A 26,499-nucleotide genomic window follows, 5' to 3' on the forward strand; every position below is an offset into this window, starting at 1 on the left:
CCAGAGGACACGGGGGAACATCACAGGACAAAGGGGGGAGACCAGAGGGCACAGGGGGACACACTAGGGGGCACAGGGGGGAGTCCACAGGACACAGGGTAGGAGACCAGAGGACACTTGGGGTAGACAGGGGGAGATAAGGACACATGAGGTACACAGGAGGACACCATTTGTGGGAGGACATGTACAGGATGCTCCTGAAATATGGACGCACCAGGTTTAGTTTATATTTTTTTCCCTTGTTTCTTGCCCTCTAAACCTGGGCGCGTCTTATAATCCGGAGCATCTTATACGGCACGAAATACGGTAGTCCTCTGCGTCTTCACTGAAATACCTTATGTGCTGCTTTTTCCATGCATTTGTAAAATTAAGATATATGCATTTTGCAATGCAGCCCATAGACTTTCATTGTGGGCAAAAAAAACCATGGGTTTTCCACAACGCTAGTGATTCTGCCCACCGTGATCCTAGCCTGAGGCCGTGTTCACACTGGGACATTCTGCTGTATTCCTTGTATAAGAGGAAAGCAACAGAATGGAATGGTAGTACTGCACGTTATGGGCACAAAGCATTGCATATAGTCAATGAAAAGTGTACTACACTGTACCTGTTAACCTGCATGCAGTGCGTTATCGCACCACAGCCCTACTACCACACTGTTAACAGCGCATATTTGTTGCACTGCAGCGCAGTAAGCCCCATTACAAAGCAGCTGCTACACCACAACACACCACTGTACATGTGGCCTGAGCCATAGACCTTGAACAAGCATGCAGATCAGGTGCTCTGACTGAAGTCTGACTGGATAAGCTCCTTGAGTATGGTTTGTGATTCAGATACCACTGCAGCCATAGAGATCAGCAGCAGGACAGCCAGGCAACTGGTATTGCTTAAATGGAAATAAATGTGGAAGACTCATTTTAGGTTCCCTTTAAAGGGAGTCTATAGCATAACAAGAAAAAAGAACAGATCCTTACCTAAGGAGAGGGTCTTATAGAGCCTTCCCATTCCTCTCCTCCCATCATTGCTCCGCAGGCTGCCCAGTTAGCAGTCTCCAACCCATGACCAATGGGAGACTGCTTTCTTCTGCTGCGGGTGGGCTTCGGAAGTGTTTAGGAGCACTCGGGCTCCAGAAGACGGGCCGCTCCACACTACATATGAGCAAGCACCATCTCTCGCACGTGTGCAGTACAGAGTCTTCCAAAGCACTCGAGCTCCCAAAGACTCCCAAAACCTCCCACGGTGGAGATTTAAACAGAGGAGCCTGCGGGGGAATGCGGAGATGAGGAGGGGAACGGAAAGGCTCTATAGGACCCAGAGCGTTCCCCCTCCTTAGATAAGTATCTATTTTTTTATTTTAATTATGCTTCAGATTCACTTTACTGCATAGCATCAATGAACATATGGACAATACTCCAATTAAAACCAACCTTGTCAATCACATGGAAATCTACATCAACCTAAAGACAGGAACTCACACCCAGGCAACCTAATATGGCTCAAGGCAAAAACTAGAATTGGGAGTAAAGAAATATAACCCCATCATTTTTAAACTCTCATCTAGATCTGCCCCGGACAATGTAAAGCAGGCCCAAGGGTGATTTAGTTTCATTAATGAATGCCACCAACAAGGTACATTGTCTTTAAAACATTTTATTCATGGTTTTTATTTCTGTTTTTTAAATGTGTTTTTTTTTTACATTATTACATTTTCTTTTATTACAAAGAAACAAGAAATGTTGTTTATTTTTACTAGCAATGTGAACAGAGGTGGTACATCGCATGTTTAAGCATAAAAAATCCTTCAAATTGTAATACCAAATAAGACACAGAGGTAGAGCACCCACTGACATGGCGGCAATTTTCTCATAGAAAAGATTAAAACATTGTTTGATGAAGAGAAAAGTTTCAATCAATTAACTGACTGATTTGATAGTACTATTTATTCAGTCATTTTGTGGTACAGTTGGATAGTACTGTGTATGGCCATTTTGTGGTACAGTTGGATAGTACTGTGTATGGCCATTTTGTGGTACAGTTGGATAGTACTGTGTATGGCCATTTTGTGATACAGTTGGATAGTACTGTGTATGGCCATTTTGTGGTACAGTTGGATAGTACTGTGTATGGCCAGAGTTCCCATTCTGATTTTGGCTCCCCTCCCTGTCACAGTCTGTAAGTTTCTGTGCATTGTGAATACTCATAACATTGACTACAATAGTCATCTCCACTGCTTAGGCAGGAAACACACTTGCAGGGCCATTTTCCCCATCAATTTCTGGGTCTCCATTGGCTTTTACGTTTGCGTTTTCTGCTAAAGTTTTGCCGCTATTGGTCTCTCTTATTCTGCGTTTCTGGCAGAATAGACTGTATGCAAATGCAGGGAAAAGCAGAAAGATGTGCGATTTAAAAATGCATGGAAAATCGCAAAACACAAAACACGATGAGTGTTTTCCAGAGCAAGACTAATGACTTCAATAGCCTATAGAATTGTGTGCGTTTTGCCGTCCGGACACATGCACAATCACATCTAGTGTGTTCCCTGCCTTAGATATAAATATTATAGGGCCGGACTTCCCAACCCTGTCCTCAAGGCCCACCCACAGTCCATGTTTGGCAGGAAATAGCACATATTCACAAGCGAGGTAATTAGTGTCTCAGCAGAGCTGATTAAATACTTCTGTGTATATTTCCACAAAACATGCACTGCTGGTGGTACTTGAGGACAGGGTTGGGGAACACTGTTCTAAGGTACAAGAGGAAGCTTCACTTTAACTGGTTGTAAAGCCACATGGGCAGAACTTCAGTGGCCTGGGCCACCAGCAGAAGCATCATGGTAGAACCCCCACCCCGCACCATGACCAGATTCCCCTTCCTTGTAAAGTGCAGTTATATTTACCTAGTCTACTCTGAATCTGATCTACTCTTACTCTGTGCTGTATGCTGCCCCCGGAGGCTCATGATGACACGACATGCATCAGAAGTCGGAGGATCTCGGCATAAAGCTTGCAGATGTCAGGAGGAAGAGCAGACCAGATGCAGTGTGGACTTAGTACAAGTCCAGTGAGCACCATTTTATTTACCATGTACAGGAAGAGGGAAAAGGAGCACATTGCGCTCCTGTGGCTGAGGGACAGGAGCATGACGGAGGAGCATGCTGGGGCGCGCATGCCCAATGAAGGGCTGAATTGCCAGGGTCCAGAGCCACCAGGGGATATTGTGAGGGACGAGTGGCCTCAAGGGGGCTTAAGGAAGTCCCAGGTAAGTATGGAATGTGAGACGCTTCTCATCTCAGGTTCTCTTTAAGCGAGGAGCACAAAGCCCCTTCCTTTAGCGCCCATGTGAACCGGCCTTTAAATGTGTGAAAATGCTAAACAAATTAACAGTTTTCAGCAGCACTTTGGTTAATTAGGGGTGGAGCTAGGATTCAGTGGGGCCCCAGCTTGAGCAGCAGCAACAGCTGGCTATTGGCTTCACTGATGACGAGGTGATCGGGATTACAAAGTGCCGTGCAGATTGCCAGAGAGGCATAGGGGTGTCCTATACCCCTGATGTGCATTCGGCTCCATCTGGCTGCCAAATCCAGTGAGTCGGGTATCAAAGTGGGAGCTTCTGATTAAATGAGATCCTTCGCACCTGCATGAAGTAATTGATGAGGGCTTTACACCCTACATACTTTACTCACTTTGGTCTTATGGTCTTCCCTTTATCTCTTAATTCAGAAGTATTGAATCGGGATGATACCAATTACCCTGGACTTGTCCGCACAACAGGAATGTTTAGTGTATCATGTATTATATTATCAGAAATGAGGTGTGATCTGCATCTCTAAGGATCCATATAAGTCATCTTCATGTAAACCAGACATTCTCTTCAGACTGAAGTCCCTCAGAGTGGGAATGGAAGGACTCGGATTTCAAAATGTCCACTAATTCTTCAGGTATCTTTGTTCCTAGCAAAATACATAAGTAACAAAAGTAAATGGTGCTGTAACAGACAACCAAGCCTTTTATAAAGAAATATACCGTATATGGTTGCATATATATATATGGGCCCTCCTAACAGGTGCTGTAGCCAAGATAAGGGTCTAGAAAGAGAATGATGAATCCCCACATCTAAAATCATAGAACTTTAAAGAGGGATTCGGGCTGTCACATTTTATATTATGGGTGGGCGGGAATTGCAGTTGGTGGGGCGGGCAGTTAGGGTTAGGCATCACTTGGGTGGTTGATTAGGCATTTTGTGGTGGGGGATCGGTAGAGGGACAGCTCGCTTGATAACAAGGTTAGGTGAAAATGACTGATCTATTCATATCCAAATTAAGTAGTGGATTATTGGTAATTTTTTTCCAATATTTCACTAGCAGCTTTCTCTGGCCCCCAAATTACCCCAGTGCTCTTTTTTAATGTATGCAAAAAAATAAATAAACATCCATTGAGTTAATATGACCCCCCCCCCCCCCCCTCCCATGTTTTCCCTTGCTGCTATTCTCCAGTCAAGTCTGCCATTAGTTTCAGAAGAAAAAGAAAACTGACATGTTTGTGATGGGTGTATTCCAGTGCTTAATAAGGCTGCTTTGTGGTTGAAAGGACCTGATTGCCAGTGTCTTAGAGATGGTCGGAAATGGAGATTTCCGATTCTAGGGAAAAAAAATCCTGCTAAAAATGTAGATTACCCATTTCAGATGAAAGGGTTTTTTTTGTCATTTTGTTAATAAAATTAGTTAATTATAATACTTTTGAGTATTGGACCAATCAGAGAATGTTGAACTTTATTGCAGTAATCGGAATACCATGGAAATTTTAGGCCAATCAAATGACTCATGAAATATTGGGTAATATCAGAGTCTTGTGTCACATGTAAAATAACAGTTGTGTAACGATTGTGGAACTTTCTCCGTGAGCAGCGCACAACGCGTGCGCTGATACGGCGGAAATCCTCAACAAGCGTATAATTGCAGGCACCCAGCAAAAGGTGCTATGCACCCGTAGAGGGAAATTCCTGTCGGCAGATGGCGCTGGGGAGTGCAGAGGAACCAATCCTCTGTACCTTCACAAATGCCAGACAGGAATTGTACGAAGCGCAGAACGCAATTGCAAGAGAAGCGATTGCGAATGAGAACGAGCAAAGGGACAGGTTGTATGTGTGTGCGCCAATCTAGTCGCCACCCCGCGACCGCGCACACACAACAGCAGATACGAAACAGAAACGCAACCGCAAGAAAGGCGATTGCCAGAAGTGACACAAGGCAGATCAGAACAGAATACGAGGATAGCAAAGGCACAGCAAATCATACAATGAGGAGATGCGGAAAATAACAAACACTAGCTAACCGCGAACACCGCACTCATTCGCAACAGTGCACGCGGTTATGTGCAGTCTCCACGTGATAAGCACAATAGAGACAAGCACGGCTAACTAACCACCGACAGACAAACATGAAACAGAGGACGCGAACGCTTGCTTAACGGTTACCTCACCGAGCCTCCAGCAAGCGCTCGTAGCAGACAAGACAGACACACGAAAACAGGAACAGGCGGGAGATAGGATCCACAGCACTAGCGAAAGTGACTAGCGCGATCCAGAGAGGCAGAACAGAAGGATCCACAGCACTAGCGCGAAGCGAGTGCGATCCAGGGACAGAGTAACAGAATAGAAGGATCCACAGCACTAGCGCAGGATGCTAGTGCGATCCAGAGAGGCAGAACAGAAGGATCCACAGCACTAGCGCAGGATGCTAGTGCGATCCAGAGAGGCAGAACAGAAGGATCCACAGCACTAGCGCGAAGCGAGTGCGATCCAGGGGCAGAGTAACAGAATAGAAGGATCCACAGCACTAGCGCAGGATGCTAGTGCGATCCAGAGAGGCAGAACAGAAGGATCCACAGCACTAGTGCAGGATGCTAGTGCGATCCAGAGAGGCAGAACAGAAGGATCCACAGCACTAGCGCAGGATGCTAGTGCGATCCAGAGAGGCAGAACAGAGGAGATAGCTGGTAGCAACCGCTGCACCAGCTATGCTCCAAGAACAGAGATCAGAACGACTTTCTGTCGACCACCGTTGGGACAGGACAATCGCAACAGACAAACAAAACAGATAACAATCCTAACTGCACTAGGGAATCTGCCTAGCACAATATCCAGGAATTACTCTAAGCTGATCTTCAAATAAAGAGCATGGCTGACACTCTCCAGAGTGTTTCACAGGAAGGAATCCATATGACCAGCCAAGCATTGTGGGAAACGCATAGTACTTATAGTACACGCCTCCAATGAATGTGGCCAGGCAATTTGCATGACAATGTATGCAAATTCCTCAGCAAGCACAAGCTGCAAAACTGACAGAAGCTCTTCTTTCCAGAGTCCTGCAGCATGCAAACCTACACAATGGTCAAAAAGCTGCCTGCCTGCACAGGCAGCTGAGCAAATGATCACAGTACCCCCCCCCCCCCCCCCCCAGGGTCGAATTCAAGACGATCCTCAAAAGTGCTATTAGCAACAGACTCAAACTGAAGACTCATGAAGGTCGGGACAGCCCGACAAGGTCCAATTCCAGAGTCAGTCCACCCGAAACCGACCTCATCGTAAACAGAAGCCACCGAAACATGCCCATCAGCACTACAAGTCTCAGCATAACACCCATCAGGACTGTGGATACCAGAGAAGAAACCACCGAAACCCTCCAGGCAATACCCACCACCTTCCAAGGAGCGTCCGAAAATACCAAATCTGCCACAAAACCTGTTCGAAGTGTCCCTTACAACACAAAAGCCACCGTTGATCTTATCCAGGGTACCAAGCAAAATTTCTCCCGGAATCTCCCAGAACCTTTTAAAGCTCCACAGAGATCCCAAGAGGGCAGAACAATCACCAGGCTCACATGGAGAACTATCAAGAACCCCTATGGAACCAATGACAATTCCAGACTCAGAATTACGAGGACACCCATCAAGATCAAGACTTTCAGGGACCACTTCTGGGCATGCAAGCAGGCAGGCTAAATTAGAACATGTCTGTAAGGAAACGCGGAAATGCCGCCGTCTCTCAAGGTGAGGCGGCTGTTTCCGCGTCCAGCATGGCGTCACAACGCGGAAAAAACGCTGCATGCCGCATAGGCAGTGCGGCGAAATCCGCATTGGGAACGGCGGAATCCGCATCAGAGGCGGCCCCCGCACTAGATACATTGCATGACAGTACTGGTGTGGCTGGGACTGATAGTCCACCAAGATTCAGACTTACACGCGCGCGAGCAGAGAGGCAGAGTTTAAATAGCAGTTAGAAGGGTGTCGGCTGACCAGCTGGGTCAGCTGACAAATTCCACTGCTCTCATTGGACCAGCAATTAGGGAGGTCCTGGAAAGGTCCTAGAGTATATATACTGCTGGCTGTTCACTTGCTCTTTGTCTGGCGTGCGATCACATATGTGGGAGCACCCAGATCCGTAGTCAGATCCTTAAGTGTGCCGGGACCAGCTGGAGCTGTAATCCTACACTTAGCTAGATTATTGATAGCTAAAGTACTAGTTTGATTGTGATTATCTGTTATGACTTTTGCCTGCCTCGACTATCCTCCTGAACTCTGACCTTGTACCTCGATATTTCTGATACTCTGTTGCCGAACCTCGGCTCGTTCCTAGACTCTGTTTCTGCCTCCTGATTTTGTACCCCGATATATCTGATACCACGTTGCCGAACCCTGCCTGTACTTTGACTCCGCCTTTGCCTACTGTATTTGTACTTTATCTGTCCGTGTGTGTACGACCTGGCTTGTCCGACCTCGAGAACCGACCTCACGATTGGAGGCGGTTCCCAGTCCTGTTAGTGACACTTCTTCCTGAGTGTCACTCTCGGACTTTCCTTCCTACTGTCAGTCTGACTCCTCCCGTCTTGGAGAGCTCAGGTCTGCGGAAGGAATCCGTGCAGTTCTCCTTGCTGCACTGAGGCCTAGGCCTCCTAGTGTTACTGTTACACCAAAACACTACACTCTACTCAGGCGAACAGAGGTTAGTTTGTATATCGGATTATCGGTGAGACTGCAGATCACTTATAATCTGGTATATATCTGTATTTCCGGTGATACTGCAGATCACCGGTAATCAGATACTCTCTGCGCCCACCGATCGTTACAGAACGCCAGACCCAAAAAATGCAAATGGACGCACATACTGACCGTCTGGGCGCACTTGCCACTTCGGTGGAAAACATCAACCAAGTGCTGGGTAGCCACAAGACTATGATTGATGTCCTGTCAGGCTCTGTGCAAACCCTCCAGACGTCAGTTGATTCAGTGCGATCCTCTCCTAGTACTGACATACGTATGCCTGTACCTGATAAATTTTCCGGCCACAAGTCTGACTTCCGGAATTTCAGGAGTAGAGTGTTATCGTATTTCGAGTTGAGACCCCGATCCTCGGGTACTGAGACCCAACGGGTCACCTTTATTAAAACTTTGCTGTCTGGTGACTCCCAGTCATGGGCATACAACCTGCCTTCTACCGATACTGCTCTGACCTCGGTAGAGGAATTTTTTAAGGCCATGGCCGTAATCTACGACGACCCTGACCTTGCTGCATCCTCTGAGCGGAAGCTCAAACTTTTACGGCAAGGCAGGGGTCCAGTCGAGGATTACGCGGCCGAATTTCGTAGGTGGTCAGTTACGGCCAGGTTTGGCACTTATGCCCTGTTAGATTACTTTCTGTCTGGGTTGTCGGATGAGGTCTCCGACCTAATGTTAAGCCAACCCGAACCCAAAACAGTCGACGAGGCCATCTCATCGGCCATTCGAATCGACCGTAGGCTACGCCATCAGAGACAGACTAGGGGCAGTCATCGGCTTAGGCCGACCTCTTACACAGTGCCTCCCGCTGCACCCCTAGTAACTCCGTCTCCTTCTGTCTCATCATCTCCGGTCTTGCCTCCACCTGAGCCGATGCAGATCGGTCGGTCTAAGTTGACCCAAGTGGAGAGAAGACGGAGATTGTCGGAACAACTATGTTTATACTGTGGTGAAGGGGGGCATAGGGTACGAGACTGTCTCATTAAGCCTAATAAGGATAAGCCAGGAAACGCTACCGCCTAGGAGTGATAAGGGGTGACACCCTAGGCGCCCAGCTCGCACCCCTGAAAGAAAGACGATTGCTCCTCCCCTGTACGATTACATGGGGGGACAAATCTGAAGCCACGGAGGCCTTTATTGATTCAGGCTCCGCGGCTAACTTCATGAGTTCCGAATTTGCAGAGAAGTTGGACATTCCTCTCACCCCAGTAAAACCACCTATCCAGGTTACTGCCGTGGACGACTCCCCGTTACAAAGGGACCGTCCGCTGTCCCAGACACCAGAGGTGGAAGTCATTACTGGGGTACTGCATAGGGAGAGTTTACGTTTTTTTGTGTTACATATGACCACCTCCACCATTGTCCTAGGTATGCCTTGGCTGCAGCTTCATTCGCCACAGATTAATTGGGCGACAGGACAATTAACCAGTTGGTCAGACTTCTGTTCCCAACAGTGCCTAGGAAAAGTGGTATTAGGTCAGACCAAGGTACATGTGGAGGGTGTTCCCGAGCAATACTCCGAGTTCTCGGATGTATTCTGTCCCAAGGCTGCTGATAGGTTACCTCCTCATCGCCCTTTCGATTGCCCCATCGATCTCCGTGCCGGTTGTATGCCCCCTAGGGGTCACCTGTATAATTTGTCTGGACCAGAGAAGGTGGCTATGCAGGAGTACATCCGTGACAATCTGGCCAAGGGGTTCATTCGCCCCTCCCGCTCGCCTGCAGGGGCCGGTTTCTTTTTTGTTAAGAAAAAAGACGGAGGTCTTCGACCTTGCATCGATTATCGGGGCCTAAATAAAATCACGGTGAAGAATCGTTATCCGTTGCCATTAATAGACGATTTATTCACGCAGGTCACAGACGCTAAGATCTTTTCAAAATTGGATCTGAGGGGTGCATACAACCTGATCCGCATTAGAGAGGGCGATGAATGGAAGACGGCCTTCAACACACCCGATGGGCATTACGAGTACTTAGTGATGCCCTTCGGGTTGTGCAATGCGCCAGCCGTCTTCCAGGAATTGATTAACGAGGTATTCAGGGAGGTGTTGGGTAGGTTTGTGCTTGTATACCTTGACGATATACTAATTTACTCCAACAACCTCTCCGAGCACAGGGTCCATGTCAGATTTGTGCTAAACAAGTTGAGACAAAATCTGCTGTACGCCAAGTTGGAAAAATGTATTTTTGAAGTTACATCTGTCGCCTTTCTGGGGTACATAATCTCCACCTCGGGCCTGTCTATGGACCCTGCCAAGGTATCCGCTGTTCTGGAGTGGCCTCAGCCGGTGGGGTTAAAGTCGTTGCAACATTTTCTGGGTTTTGCAAACTATTATAGGAGGTTTATAAAGGGGTACTCCACCGTTATTGCACCTCTCACCAGTCTCACTAGGAAAGGGGCGGATACTACTCACTGGTCGCCTGAGGCCCTACAGGCATTTTCGACCTTGAAGGAGCTGTTCTGCACAGCACCCATACTAAGACACGTAGACACTTCCTTCCCTTTTATTGTTGAGGTAGACGCCTCAGAAGTCGGGGTGGGGGCTGTGCTGTCTCAACGTTCAGGCTTACAGGGTAGATTGCACCCATGTGCCTATTTTTCTCGGAGATTCTCTCCAGCAGAGAGAAACTACGATATAGGCAACAGGGAACTCTTAGCCATTAAACTAGCCTTTGAAGAATGGCGTCATTGGTTAGAAGGAGCGGAGCATACTATCACGGTTTTTACCGACCACAAGAATCTGGAATACATCGATTGGGCTAAGAGGTTAAGCCCTCGTCAGGCTCGATGGTCCCTGTTTTTTTCAAGGTTCACATTCGTGATTACGTACACCCCGGGCAGTAAGAATACTAAGGCAGATGCGCTATCCAGGTGCTTTGAGCCAGAAACAGCACAGGCCTCCGTCCCGGAGACAATTGTTCCGCGAAAATTGGTGCTGGCTGCAATTGAGACTTGGGAAGACTGGAAGGAGACGTTGAGCCCCTTCCAGCAGGACATCCCGGAAGGGAAGCCTGAAGGGGTCATGTTTATTCCCTTGCCCTTTCGTCTTCAGATCCTTGAAATGTTCCACGCACATAAAAATGCTGGACATCCTGGAGTTGCCAGAACACAGGATCTTGTAGCCAGGTGTGCCTGGTGGCCTTCCCTGTCAGTTGATTGCAGGGAATTTGTTAGGGAATGCGCAGTATGTGCTAAGAGTAAACCCTCCCGGCTGGCACCTGTCGGTACCTTACAGCCTTTGCCCGCCCCGAGTGAGCCATGGACCCACTTGTCCATGGATTTCGTGGGTGAGCTCCCCAGGTCTGAAGGCATGTCGGTCATTTGGGTGGTAGTCGACCGCTTCAGCAAGATGGCCCATTTCGTGCCCTTGAAAGGACTCCCCTCGGCTCAGGAATTGGCCGACCTATTCATCATCCACATTTTCCGGCTGCATGGCATTCCGGAAAACATAGTGTCGGATAGGGGAGTCCAATTCATTTCTAGATTCTGGAGGGCATTTTGCCACCAAATGGGCATGAAGCTGTCTTTCTCGTCCGGCTACCACCCACAGACTAATGGCCAGACTGAAAGGATAAATCAGTCTCTAGAACAATTTTTGAGATGTTATGTTGCGGAGGCACAAGACGACTGGGTCAGATTTTTGCCCTTCGCAGAATTTGCTCAAAATAACTTGAGAAATTCCTCCTCCGGATTTTCGCCTTTTCAGGTGGTAACGGGGAGATCGCCCAAGTTTTCCCCCTTGCCAGTTGCCTCCTCTCCGTTTCCAACCCTGGAAGCCTGGCACAGGGCATTTAAAGTCATCTGGGGGAAGGTGAAGAGTAATCTGGAAAGGGCATTCCAGAGTCAAAAGGGTCAGGCTGACAAAAGACGCTCATTGGAGTGGAAGTTCCAGCCAGGAGACTTGGTCTGGGTGTCCACACGTCACTTAACCCTGAGACAGCCCTCAGATAAACTGGGCCCCAGGTTTGTGGGTCCATTTTCAGTGGCCAAGAAGATCAACAACGTTACGTATTCCGTTGATCTTCCCGCCAGCATGCGTGGGGTAAAGTCCTTCCACGTATCCCTGCTTAAACCAGCAGTACATGTGGGTCCCACTCCTCCTCCTCCTGTGGTGGTGGACGACCAACCTGAGTACGAGGTAGAAAAGATATTGGATTCACGCATGGTACAGAATTCGGTACAGTACCTCGTACATTGGAAAGGGTACGGCATTGAGGAGAGACAGTGGGTACCGGGTTCACGCATGCATGCAGACGAGTTAAGGAGGGAGTTTCATGCCTTACATCCCGAGAAACCTGGTAGGAGTTGTCCGGAGTCCACTCCTCGGGGGGGGGGGGGGGGGTACTGTAAGGAAACGCGGAAATGCCGCCGTCTCTCAAGGTGAGGCGGCTGTTTCCGCGTCCAGCATGGCGTCACAACGCGGAAAAAACGCTGCATGCCGCATAGGCAGTGCGGCGAAATCCGCATTGGGAACGGCGGAATCCGCATCAGAGGCGGCCCCCGCACTAGATACATTGCATGACAGTACTGGTGTGGCTGGGACTGATAGTCCACCAAGATTCAGACTTACACGCGCGCGAGCAGAGAGGCAGAGTTTAAATAGCAGTTAGAAGGGTGTCGGCTGACCAGCTGGGTCAGCTGACAAATTCCACTGCTCTCATTGGACCAGCAATTAGGGAGGTCCTGGAAAGGTCCTAGAGTATATATACTGCTGGCTGTTCACTTGCTCTTTGTCTGGCGTGCGATCACATATGTGGGAGCACCCAGATCCGTAGTCAGATCCTTAAGTGTGCCGGGACCAGCTGGAGCTGTAATCCTACACTTAGCTAGATTATTGATAGCTAAAGTACTAGTTTGATTGTGATTATCTGTTATGACTTTTGCCTGCCTCGACTATCCTCCTGAACTCTGACCTTGTACCTCGATATTTCTGATACTCTGTTGCCGAACCTCGGCTCGTTCCTAGACTCTGTTTCTGCCTCCTGATTTTGTACCCCGATATATCTGATACCACGTTGCCGAACCCTGCCTGTACTTTGACTCCGCCTTTGCCTACTGTATTTGTACTTTATCTGTCCGTGTGTGTACGACCTGGCTTGTCCGACCTCGAGAACCGACCTCACGATTGGAGGCGGTTCCCAGTCCTGTTAGTGACACTTCTTCCTGAGTGTCACTCTCGGACTTTCCTTCCTACTGTCAGTCTGACTCCTCCCGTCTTGGAGAGCTCAGGTCTGCGGAAGGAATCCGTGCAGTTCTCCTTGCTGCACTGAGGCCTAGGCCTCCTAGTGTTACTGTTACACCAAAACACTACACTCTACTCAGGCGAACAGAGGTTAGTTTGTATATCGGATTATCGGTGAGACTGCAGATCACTTATAATCTGGTATATATCTGTATTTCCGGTGATACTGCAGATCACCGGTAATCAGATACTCTCTGCGCCCACCGATCGTTACAATGTCTCAACCGAGGAAGCATCTGAGTATGCTGGTAACCGAGGCACACTTGGGCTTTCTGGGTCACAGAGCACATTGGGGTACACCAGCACAGGAGAAACCTCAGGACATGTTGGGGAACTGCCAACCTCAGAGTCCGACACGAGGAAACCAAAACCAGGACCGGGCAGAGAATCATCACGAGCAATGGTCTCAAGCACTGGACTTTCAAAAGAAGACTCGGATTCAAATTCGGAAATTTCTGTGACTGCAATATCATCATTGACTACACATGACTGCAGCTCCACCAGAGCTGAAAAGGTAGCCAGCAAGGCAGCAATGCCTACAGAAGAGGGCAACACCTCAGAAGGACTTGGGGGGCAGGAGACATCTCCTACAAGTTCTGCACCCTTTGGGAGGAACTCAGAGACCTCCAGAACATCAAACAAGACCTCAGGAACATCATTTTTCAAGTTTTCTAAGAAGGATTCTGTAGTATCCATGTTACAGGGCAAAACTGGAACTTTATTTTGTGAACAGGACAGATGTCCCAGGGAAGGTTCCACCATAAACTGAGACTGAATTTCATCATCATGAGCGGAACGTACAGGAATATTCACTGGACCACACACTGACTCCCTAACTTTAATCTCGCTGCACCCAGAATTCTGCGTAGCAGTCAAACTAGCTTGCAACTCCAAAACTGCAGAAAGACAGGTGAGTATAGTGACAATACCCAGACGAGCCTCTAGAGACACTGCATGGGATTCTAAGCAAGGCCACATTGACTCATCCAGAGTACAGGGTGCAGAATCAGCACTTCCCTCAGAGCAAGAAAGGGACTCACAAATGTCAGTGTGATTGGACATCATATTGTTATTCATGGTACAGGGCAGGCTCAGAGAAACTCTCTCTGGACCCAGCAAAAATGTTTCAGAGTCAGATTCGCAAAACCGAAGCGCTGTCTCCCTCTTAGATTCGGCCAGCAATGTCAAATCCGAGGAGCCAGGACGCAAAACCCTGCGAATCAAAAATCACTTTAGGTTGTGAAACTGACGCTTCCATAGCACAAACCTCCGCGATCTGCGGAGCAGACTGCAAGGCATCTAGGACCGAAACGCTGGAGCAACTGTCCCCAGACAACGGGCCCTTACAGGTGAGAACAGGGTGAGACAGAGACTCATTTGCCGAAGAAATAGCGACATCAACATGATAAACTTTATTAGACATATTAATTTTACTTTTGACGCTGCATAGTCGAGAAATTTTCCCCATAGCAGGGTCACAGACGGAAGATCTCAAAGATCTGTTTCTAAATGAAAAAGGATCCCACACATCCTTGAGGAAACCGGCAGACTCATGCCGATCACAATCTGCAGGAACATCCGAGAAACAGGCATCAGATTGCACAGATTCAAACTGCACACTGTCAGGAGAGAATCCTTCAGGGTTCGCACAGGAATCAACCACAGCGGCATACTCATTCATTTCAGATTGCACAAAGTCAAGACTCTCATGCTTTACCCCAGAAAGGCAGGAACAATCATCCGACAACGATGTCTCTTTATTGGAATCAATTGGTTGGTGTGTGTGCAACTCATCCAAAATCGTTTGCCATACATAGATCACCAGATCCACATCATCCTTGTCACATTCATCGGAATCAATCAGAAGGTACATAGAATCGAGACAAGCATTCAAGACATCTTCGCTTTTTGCGATGTAAAAATCGCAAAAGGCTTTCCAATCAAAATCAAATTCCTCCAATAAGGCCCCGACATCCCATGAGGCAAATGGAGGTTCGAACAAGCCAGTATCTAGATAATCTCCATATGGGTGGAGTTCAGGAACAAGAACAGATTTTTTTAACTGCTTTAATATAGTGTGCGATCCTACCTATAGCAGGATCCACATAAGCTTTGGATTGGGGCAAAAAACCTGGAGATTGAGCAACATCATCATACACATCATTAGGGAGTGTTTTATTCAGAGGCTTGCCCTTTTTAATTTTTCCCTTTTTTGCAACTTTGCATGTCTGCTGTTTAAAACCTGAAGTGGCAACAGACACATTGAACTGATTGTCATACTGAAAGGTTTTGCATGGAAGGGAAAGATCAGCTGACCTATCAGCAGCTACACACTCAATCAGAGCAGGTGGCAAGCCAGGCAGTTTAAACCAGTGAGAGAATATCACTGCAAGAAACTGATACAGATTATCATTCCAGGAATGGATTTTTAACAGATCATACGCCCAGGTGAACAAATCGTCTTTTAAGAGCACATAGGCAAACAGAAGAGCCGACGTGGACGGATCAGAAATCTGAAACGTGGGATTCAGACAAAACCTCACACATTCAGAAAGAAATTCCGCCTTGGTCTCTGAATTTAGCCTTTGAAAGCTCTTAAAGACACAGGACCCAAAAATCGTACAAATCAGAAATTCCGTCTACACTGGGGTTTTGGGTTTGGCTGTTCATACTGTAACGATTGTGGAACTTTCTCCGTGAGCAGCGCACAACGCGTGCGCTGATACGGCAGAAATCCTCCACAAGTGTATAATTGCAGGCACCCAGCAAAAGGGGCTATGCACCCGTAGAGGGAAATTCCTGTCGGCAGATGGCGCTGGGGAGTGCAGAGGAACCAATCCTCTGTACCTCCACAAATGCCAGACAGGAATTGTACGAAGCGCAGAACGCAATCGCAAGAGAAGCGATTGCGAATGAGAACGAGCAAAGGGACAGGTTGTATGTGTGTGCGCCAATCTAGTCGCCACCCCGCGACCGCGCACACACAACAGCAGATACGAAACAGAAATGCAACCGCAAGAAAGGCGATTGCCAGAAGTGACACAAGGCAGATCAGAACAGAATACGAGGATAGCAAAGGCACAGCAAATCATACAATGAGGAGATGCGGAAAATAACAAACGCTAGCTAACCGCGAACACCGCACTCATTTGCAACAGTGCACGCGGTTATGCGTGGTCTCCACGTGATAAGCACAATAGAGACAAGCACGCCTAACTAACCATCTACAGACAAACATGAAACAGAGGACGCCAACGCTTGCTTAACGGTTGACCTCACTGAGCCTCCAGCAAGCGCTCGTAGCAGACAAGACAGACACACGAAAACAGGAACAGGTGGGAGATAGGATCCACAGCACTAGCGAAAGTGACTAGCGCGATTCAGAGAGGCAGAACAGAAGGATCCACAGCACTAGCGCGAAGCGAGTGCGATCCAGGGACAGAGTAACAGAACAGAAGGATCCACAGCACTAGCGCAGGATGCTAGTGCAATCCAGAGAGGCAGAACAGAAGGATCCACAGCACTAGCGCAAAGTGAGTGCGATCCAGGGACAGAGTAACAGAACAGAAGGATTCACAGCACTAGCGCAGGATGCTAGTGCGATCCAGAGAGGCAGAACAGAAGGATCCACAGCACTAGCGCAGGATGCTAGTGCGATCCAGAGAGGCAGAACAGAAGGATCCACAGCACTAGCGCAGGATGCTAGTGCGATCCAGAGAGGCAGAACAGAAGAGATAGCTAGTAGCAACCGCTGCACCAGCTATGCTCCAAGAACAGAGATCAGAACGACTTCCTGTCGACCACCGTTGAGACAAGACAATCGCAACAGACAAACAAAACAGATAAACAATCCTAACTGCACTAGGGAATCTGCCTAGCACAGTTTCCAGGAATTACTCTAAGCTGATCTTCAAACAAAGAGCATGGCTGACACTCTCCAGAGTGTTTCACAGGAAGGAATCCATATGACCAGCCAAACATTGTGGGAAACACATAGTACTTATAGTACATGCCTCCAATGAACGTGGCCAGGCAATTTGCATGACGATGTATGCAAATTCCTCAGCAAGCACAAGCTGCAAAACTGAAAGAAGCTCTTCTTTCCAGAGTCCTGCAGCATGCAAACCTACACAATGGTCAAAAAGCTGCCTGCCTGCACAGGCAGCTGAGCAAATCACCACAAGTTGTAATAGGATTTCCGCTGAAATAATTCTCCATGCTTTGATTGGGCCAATGCTTCCGAGTTCTGTGGGATAAAATGACAAGTTGCAGTAATGTGGCGTTCCTGCGGCAATCCTCCTCTCTCTATAGTACTGATTGGCCATGATGTCATCTCCTTGCTGACGTAGATGTAAAGTCATGTTACATAGGGGAACATTGATAGTGAGATGGCAAGAAGTAGCCCGAGAGCTCCAACATGCTGCCTGTAAGAAACAGAAAGCCAACCAGGAATGAAAACCGATCAGACATTATTTGGTACACTGAGCTGTTGGTCTGCATATGACCCAGTTGTCTCTCATCCTTCTATTCTCCTCAGTTGTCTGTTTCGGGTCTTATATAATGGTCTGTATTATATATAGGTCTGTATTAACCACTTGCCGACCAGGGCTGTATTGGCTGATCTGTGCTGCGTGGGCTCTCCAGCCCGCAGCACAGATCAGTATTATGCCAGGGCGATCAGACTTCCCCCCCTTTTTTCCCCACTAGGGGGATGTCCTGCCGGGGGGGTCTGATCGCCGCCGGCCATCTGCGTTTTGCGGGGGGGGCTCCTCAAAGCCCCCCTCCGCAGCCATTTCCGCCCTCTGGCTCCTTACCTCCCTCCCTCCCTCTCTCCGTAATGCGCAGGACGGAGTTCCGTCCTGCGCATTGAAGGATAGGCTTCCGCCTATCAGATGCCGGCGATCCCCGGCCAATCAGAGGCCGGGGATCGCCGATCTGCCTTACGGCGCTGCTCCGCAGCAGCGCCGTATGATGTAAACAGCGGGGATTTCTTCCCCGCCTGTTTACATTTTGCCGGCGAGCCGCTATCGGCGGCTCTCCGGCTGTTCACGGAGACACCCTCCGTGAACTGACATGGAAAGGCCGCTCGATCGAGCGGCCGTTTCCATGGTAACCCGCAGACGACCAGTTTACGCCGATCGGCGTTAGCTGGTCGTCAAGAGGTTAAAGGAAACCAGAGGGGAAAATAAACTGATGACATCATATGCTAAATGTAGGAAATGTTTTTGACCTGCAATAATAAGCTGATCAGACAAGACATAGCATATCAATATGTCCCCTCATCAGTGTCAGATGAGTGTGGGATATATTTCAACCAGCAAATGGGAAATATCTGACACTGGTGAGAAATCATGTTGATATGCTGAGTGTGGGAAATGTTCTGACCTGCAATAATAAGCTGATCAGCCATGAATTATAGGACACTGGTCAGAGGACATATTGATGTGCTGAATGTGGGAAATGTTTTGAACAGCAGTAATCAGCTTGTCAGAGCTGAAATATCTGACACTGGTGAGAGGACATATTGATATGCTGAGTGTGGAATGGTTTAACCTCCAATAGTAAGCTGATTAGACATAAAATAGCATATCAATATGTCTTCTTGCCATTGTTAGATGAGCATGGGAAATGTTTTGACCTGCAATAATCAGCTTGTAAGAGCTGAAATATCTGACACTCAAGAAAGGACAAATTGGGCTCTATTCACAAAGCATTACTGCATTTGGTAATGCTGAAAACAGCTGATTTTACAGATCACTTTCCCTAATTATGACTGAATTACTGACTGAAAATTAATATTACCAACTAGTGAGTTAAAATACCAACTTGTGTGATAAATGCCTCAGGAAATGTCAAGAAATTACAATTCACAAAGCTTTCCGCATTCGGTATACCGGGCTAAAGTGTTTAGTATTTTTCTCCAGCTCATAGCAACCGATAACCTCACTTCCTTCATGATCTCTCTGTGTGGTAGATTTGACAGACAGCCTGTAGGGAGAACCAGGCAGCCAATAGGGAGAGCCACACGGTCCTGCTTCTCAATTTGATTACATGTGATTGGGTATCGGGTGGGTCTTTCACTGCAGCAGAGGAAGATGACATTTTAGGGGGCTTTTCTGCATCCCTTAAGATGTGAAAATCTGTATTCTGCCATACTGAAGAGCTCCCCCTGGTGGCTGCAGCACATCTAAAGGGATGATGGGGAGAGAAAACCTGCAGAGAAAACCTCCGACACATACACACAGCTCTCTGCCCCACAGCTGGTAAGTGACACTTACAGAGTAGGGCTTAGAGAATTGAAGCATGTTTGTTCAGTAAATTACCAAACTTCTGCCTCATGCAGAAAATCTTTAGTGAATTTGGAAAAAAACAGTGTAAAATACCAAAATTATTTTACCGAACTGCCCTTTGCAAATAGAGCCCATTGATATGCCAAGTGTGGGGAATGTTTTGACAGCCAATAATCAGCTAGTAAGAGCTGAAATAGCTGACACTGGTAAGAAGATGACCTGCAATAATCAGCTGATCAGACATGAAATATCTGACACTGGTAAGAAGCATATTAATATGCTGATTGGGAAATGTTTTGACCAGGAACTTGGCTTGTAAGAGCTGAAATATCTGACACTCATGAGAGGATGTATTGATATGCAGAGTGTGGGAAATGTTTTGACCTGCAATAATCAGCTGATCAGACATGAACTATCTGACACTGTTGAAAATACATTGATATGCCGAGAGTGGGAAATGTTTTGATCTGCAATAAAACGATTAACAGACATGATATATTGGATGCTTGTTGGAGGACATATTGAAATGCTGAGTGTGGGAAATGTTTTGACCTGCAAACAGCTTGTAAGAGCTGAAATAGCTGACACTGGTGAGAAGATGACCTGCAATAATCAGCTGATCAGACGTGAAATATCTGACACTGGAAAGAAGCATATTGATATGCTGAGTGTGGGAAATGTTTTGACAAGCAATAATAAGCTGAACAGACATGATATATCTGATGCTTGTTAGAGGACATATTGACATGCTGAGTTTGGGAAATGTTTTACCAGCAAACAGCTTGTCAGAGCTGAAATAGCTGACACCGGTGAGAGAACATATTGGTATGCTGAGTGTGGGAAAGGTTTTGACCAGCAGTAATCAGCTTGTCAGAGCTGAAATATCTGACACTGGTGAGGGGACATATTGATATGCTGAGAGTGGGAAATGTTTTAAACAGTTCATGTCTGATCAGCTGATTATTGCTGTTTAAAACATTTCCCACACTCAGCATATCCATATGTCTTCTCAGCAGTGTCAGATATTTCACGTCTGATCAGCTTATTATTGCAGGTCAAAACATTTCCCACACTCAGCATATCAATATGTCCTCTAACAAGCGTCAGATATATCATGTCTGTTCAGCTTATTATTGCAGGGCAAAACATTTCCCACTCTCAGCATATCTATGTATTTTCAACAGTGTTGGATAGTTCATGTCTGATCAGCTGATTATTGCTATCCGACACTGTTGAAAATACATTGATATGTCGAAAGTGGGAAATGTTTTGCCCAGCAATAATAAGCTGATCAGACATAAAATATCTGACGCTTGTTAGAGGACATATTGAAATGCTGAGTGTGGGAAATGTTTAGACCTGCAAATAGCTTGTAAGAGCTGAAATGGCTGACACTGGTGAGAAGATGACCTGCAATCAGCTGATCAGACATGAAATATCTGACACTGGTAAGATGCATATTGATATACTGATTGGGAAATGTGTTGACCAGGAACTTAGCTTGTAATAGCTGAAATATCTGACACTCATGAAAAGATGTATTAAAATGCTGAGTGTGAGAAATGTTTTGATCTGCAACTATCAGCTTGTCAGTGCTGAAATATTTGACGCTGGTGAGAAGACATTAACCTCCTTGCCGGTTATCCCGAGCTCAGCTCGGGGTAACCTGCGCAGGAGGATATCTCAGGCCCCGCTGGGCCGATTTGCATAATTTTTTTTTTGTTACAAGCAGCTAGCACTTTGCTTGTAACTTCCGATCGCCGCCGCTCACCGCCGATCCGCCGCAATCCGCCGCGCCGAGTCGCTCCCCCTCGCCCCAGAGCCCTGCGCTGCCTGGCCAGTCAGTGCCAGGCAGCGTTGAGGGGCGGATCGGGATTCCCTATGACGTCCCGACGTCCATGACGTCGGTGACGTCATCCCGCCCCGTCGCCATGGCGACCGGGGAAGCCCTGCAGGAAGTCCCATTCTCAACGGGATTCCCTGCATACTCTGATCGCCGAAGGCGATCGGAGTGGGTGGGGGGATGCCGCCGCTTAGCGGCTATCATGTAGCGAGCCCTTGGCTCGCTACATGATTTAAAAAAAAAAGAAAAAAAAAATGTGCGGCGCTGCCTCCTTGCCGGATTTTTTAGACCGGCAAGGAGGTTAATATGCTGAGTGTGGGAAATGGTTTGACCTGCAATAATAAGCTGATCAGACATGAGATATCTGATGCTTGTTAGTTGTTCCTGGTTCCCCACCATAAAAATGGCAGCCACCATCTAAGCATCTATACACAAAAGTACCTTTCTAACCCACAAGATGGCGGCCGCCCTCACATGCGACATTATTATGTCAACCAACAAAATGGCGACCGCCGTATAGGAGACATTCCTATTCAAACCCACAAGATGGCGACCGCCATATAGGCGTCATTTTGTATGCATTCCACCGGATCTCCCCATTGGCCTGGCCGATCGTGGGCGTACTTCTCTCGGCACGTGGCGCGCACTGATTGGCCCCCACCTCTCCTAGCTAAGGACAAATGGGGGCTCTATGGAGCGCGCCCGCACAGAGGTGCTCATTCAATACTTGGATCGGATACAGGTATGTCACCCACTGGCTAACAGCCAGCTCCTCGCTTTTTTGTTCCACTGGTAGTAGACATTACCACCTTATTGCACATCGTTCTTTCACTGCCATTAATTTTAGAGCAAGCACTTGGTAAATATCTTGTTGTTACTTATAAGCACTTAGTGTTATACAGCACATATCCTAGGTGATCCTACTCTGCCTGAGCCTGCTTTCAATGCAGCTAATCGGGCTGAGAGGGTCACTCTATTCTAGTTAATGTAAGAATCTTTACACATGTACATTCGGAAATGTATGTTCCAATGTTGCAGCTGTATGCCTCTGTCAGTGTTTGATGCTTTTTTGTTGATTTATGTATATGTCCCATTTACAGCTTTTTTGAACTCCTGTATAGCCTGAGGAAGCGGTGCTGTGGCCCGCGAAACGCGTTGCATCTTTAGGAGTGACACTGTTTAATAAATGCATTTTACTCTACCTCAGAGTCTTGTTGTCCACTGCTAGAGGGAGGTAAGTCCACCTTACCTTCCCTCTTTTTACTGTTTTTAAGTAATAGTGTTTTTACTCTTTTTGGCGCCTCTGTTCTATCTGCGTTTGATACATATTACTTATCCACCCTTGGTGGAGGGGTACGCCCCCTTTTTTTCCTATCTACAGAGAGCGACTTTTATACCCGAGTGGGGTCGGGTACCAATTCTCCCCACCTGTCTTTCAAGTGGTTGCCTGCTGGTGACCCTTTTTTGTGAGTATAATTCTGCACGAACTATCTAGACAGATTTCCTCTGTTAAAACTATATTGCACTATTGGGCTCTCCGTGCCCTGTTTTTTTCTTTTGTTTTAAAAATAAATAAATGGACAATTAGCACATTTCTAGCGCACACTCTGGGTGCATGCTGTCTATAGTGTATGTACAGGAACAAAATGATGATATGGTGGGGATATGGTGTCTCAGCGAGCTGGATTCCATGTAACGCAGACACTCATTGCCAGCGGGGCATGCGCTGTTGGGGGTGGCGGGGGGGTTGGAGAGACTGTCCTATGTGTATGTGAGTGTGCACATACATAATCCATAGCACATCTCATGACACTGTAAGGCTTTTCTTCACACATGCTTCACTTGCTATTCATTTAGCGCGTATATTGTAATATTTACTTGCTACTGCATCCCTCCCCCCCCCCCCCCTGGTGGCCTCCTCAGTGTTTTTATATACTTTTTTTGGCTTTCCATTAGCTCCTTTTACTACATTTCATCTCCTGGCAGTTTTACATTGAATCTGCCATTTTCTAAAATGGCCGACGAAGTGACACCAGCATAATGACATAGAGCTGGCAGCTGCCCCAGAAAGGCGCTCAAACCTTTGGCTCTTTACACAGTGAGGTGAGTTATTTATGGAAGCTTCATTAAAAGGAACCTTAACTGAGAGGAATAAGGATGTTTCCTTTTAAACTATACCAGTTGCTTGGATGTCCTGCTGATCTCTTCTGATCTCTCTGCAGTAGTGGCTGAATCACACACCTGAAACAAGCATGTAGCTAATCTAGAGATGGCCCGAATCTCCGATTTTTGGTTCGCAAACCAGGTTCACGAACTTCCGCGAAAGGTTCGGTTCGCGCAAACTTTCGCGAACCGCAATAGACTTCAATGGGGAGGCGAACTTTGAAAACTAGAAACACTTATGCTGGCCAGCAGGCATGGTCGGAATAGCCCATTTCCGTCACAATTCCGCATTCCGTCATATAGAAATTCCGTTACCGTTCCATTCCGACGGTATACCGGGGTAATGCCGCGGAATTCCGTTTAAGTCGGAATTCCGCCGGAAAAATTCTCTCTCTCTCTCTCTCTCTCTCTCTCTCTCTCTCTCTCTCTCTCTCTCTCTCTCCATCATGCAGTAGGGAATTGCAGATTTTCAAAACAGCTTATATACCATAGCTGGGATTTGAACCCAGAACCTAGTGTGTAGTAGGTATGTGTCTTAACCTCTAGACCATGACCCACACTACATGCTAAAGCTGGCGGTAGCATAAACCATACTTCCATTATGATCAATTCGATAGAAAAAGTAGCATGATTAAGGATTTGTACTTTTTAAAAAGCATGCCTATATACCATAGCTGGGATTTGAACCAAGGACCTAGTGTATAGTAGGTATCTGTCTTAACCTCTAGACCATGACCCACACTACATGCTAAAGCTGGCGGTAGCATAAACCATTAAACGATACTTCCATTATGATCAATTCGATAGAAAAAGTAGCATGATTAAGGATTTGTACTTTTTGAAAAGCATGCCTATATACCATAGCTGGGATTTGAACCAAGGACCTAGTGTATAGTAGGTATCTGTCTTAACCTCTAGACCATGACCCACACTACATGCTAAAGCTGGCGGTAGCATAAACCATACTTCCATTATGATCAATTCGATAGAAAAAGTAGCATGATTAAGGATTTGTACTTTTTGAAAAGCATGCCTATATACCATAGCTGGGATTTGAACCAAAGACCTAGTGTATAGTAGGTATCTGTCTTAACCTCTAGACCATGTCCCACACTACATGCTAAAGCTGGCGATAGCATAAACCATACTTCCATTATGATCAATTCGATAGAAAAAGTAGCATGATTAAGGATTTGTACTTTTTGAAAAGCATGCCTATATACCATAGCTGGGATTTGAACCAAGGACCTAGTGTATAGTAGGTATCTGTCTTAACCTCTAGACCATGACCCACACTACATGCTAAAGCTGGCGGTAGCATAAACCATACTTCCATTATGATCAATTCGATAGAAAAAGTAGCATGATTAAGGATTTGTACTTTTTGAAAAGCATGCCTATATACCATAGCTGGGATTTGAACCAAGGACCTAGTGTATAGTAGGTATCTGTCTTAACCTCTAGACCATGACCCACACTACATGCTAAAGCTGGCGGTAGCATAAACCATACTTCCATTATGATCAATTCGATAGAAAAAGTAGCATGATTAAGGATTTGTACTTTTTGAAAAGCATGCCTATATACCATAGCTGGGATTTGAACCCAGGACCTAGTGTGTGGTAGGTATCTGTCTTAACCTCTAGACCATGACCCACACTGCATAGTAGTAGGTACCTGTCTTACCCACTAGTAAGGGAGAGGCTGCAGCCTCAGGGCGCAGTGTAGGAGGGGGTGCACAATTCATTCAGCTGTCATTCCCAATTGTGTTTGAAGCAGAAAGAAATAAGAAAAGGTGATACATGGCAGCGACTGCAAGCCAGATAAGTAGAGATTAAGGTGTTGGGGGTGGGGGGGGCCTGGGGCACCTCTTAGTGTAATAGCAATCAGTGTGTGACAGCTGGGGTGGGAGGGATGGGGGGGCGCACTTTGCTGTCTCAGCCTTGGGTGCTGAAGGACCTTGTCCCACCTCTGACCACACTACATGCTAAAGCCTGGCCCTGAGTGTGGTTGATGGTCTAGAGCAGTGGTCCTCAAACTAAGGCCCGCAGGCCGAATGTAGCCCCCTAAGGCTTTCTTACCGGCCCCCCACACAGAAAATGTATTGCTTATAAATGCAGTCAGCTACATCTTTAAATATTGGTGGTCCACATATGGAATAGCGGTGCAGCACCCCCCATCCACATGGAAGCCAGAAAGTACAAATCCTTAATCATGCTACTTTTTCTATCGAATTGATCATAATGGAAGTATGGTTTATGCTACCGCCAGCTTTAGCATGTAGTATGGGTCATGGTCTAGAGGGTAAGACAGATACCTACTATACACAAGGTCCTTGGTTCAAATCCCAGCTATGGTATATAGGCATGCTTTTCAAAAAGTACAAATCCTTAATCATGCTACTTTTTCTATCGAATTGATCATAATGGAAGTATGGTTTATGCTACCGCCAGCTTTAACATGTAGTGTGGGTCATGGTCTAGAGGTTAAGACACATACCTACTACACACTAGGTTCTGGGTTCAAATCCCAGCTATGGTATATAAGCTGTTTTGAAAATCTGCAATTCCCTACTGCTGGATGGATGGAGGAGGAGGAGGAGGAAGTTTTGTGCTATTCCGGAAAATTCCGTCGGAATTATAAAATTTCCGTGGAATTCCGTTTGAGAGGTATAGGAATTCCGATTGACTATCGGAATTAACCTAATTCCGGCCGGAATCACGGAATTTATAATTCCGCGGAATTTTCCGAGCATCCCTACTGGCCAGAAAAGTGATGGAAAAGATGTTTCAAGGGCAGGGATGCTCATCCAGATTTCGGATATCCGGGTAACTACTCCTGGGCCTTGTTGAAGAGATGAGTGAACTGTGACACCACACTTAAAAAACCCCCACAAAAACAGCAAA

Source organism: Hyperolius riggenbachi, chromosome 12 (assembly GCF_040937935.1).
Source record: "Hyperolius riggenbachi isolate aHypRig1 chromosome 12, aHypRig1.pri, whole genome shotgun sequence".
NCBI lineage: Eukaryota > Metazoa > Chordata > Amphibia > Anura > Hyperoliidae > Hyperolius > Hyperolius riggenbachi.